Here is an 836-nt window from a genome sequence, read left to right as displayed (position 1 = left end):
TGGTTTGAAGCTATGTGTGTGTGTGTTTGTTCCAGATCAAGGATGTTCGTGCAGTCCTGACTTTCGACTGGTAAATATTGAAGCCAGGCCAGGAGAGGCAGTAACACTACACGCAGGAGGTGGAACTGAACCTGGCCATGGAGGATCATGGACACGTGGAACACCTGAAGATTTTAATCTAATTGCGCAACAAGGCCGAACACATGAGACGTTTGAAAACCGACTGGAGATGAACGAGACAAGTGGAGACCTCATCATCCATAACGCCACACACAAAGACTCTTATCTCTATGTCTACTTTAGATCTGCGCATGTTAAAGTGGCAGTTAACGTAACTATTAGTAAGTCGTTTTGGTAGTTTGACACACGTGCAACGTGTTTGTTTTGGTAGTTTGACACGCGTGTAACGTGTTTGTTTTGGTAGTTTGACATGCGTGTAACGGGTTTGTTTTGGTAGTTTGACACGCGTGTAACGGGTTTGTTTTGGTAGTTTGACACGCGTGTAACGGGTTTGTTTTGGTAGTTTGACACGCGTGTAACGGGTTTGTTTTGGTAGTTTGACACGCGTGTAATGTGTTTGTTTTGGTAGTTTGACACGCGTGTAACGTGTGTGATAATGTGTTTGATGCAAATCTTACTCTGAAATCTCATCAAAGTTGCACATGTACTGCCTGTTTTTTCTTTCTGTCTTTGAATACTTAACAACTTTTTTGCAGATCTGGTCCCTACACCAGCCCAGAGTGTGATCAGCTCTCCCAGCAGCCCAGCCCACACTCCCAAACCAGGTATCCCCCCCCCCCATCTCTATTCTAACCGTGTGATAGATAAACTTTAAA

The sequence above is a fragment of the Chanos chanos genome, chromosome 11 (genome assembly GCF_902362185.1).
Source record: "Chanos chanos chromosome 11, fChaCha1.1, whole genome shotgun sequence".
NCBI classification, from domain to species: Eukaryota; Metazoa; Chordata; class Actinopteri; order Gonorynchiformes; family Chanidae; genus Chanos; species Chanos chanos.
The sequence above is the reverse complement of the archived record's forward strand: the minus strand, read 5'-3'. Positions refer to the sequence as shown.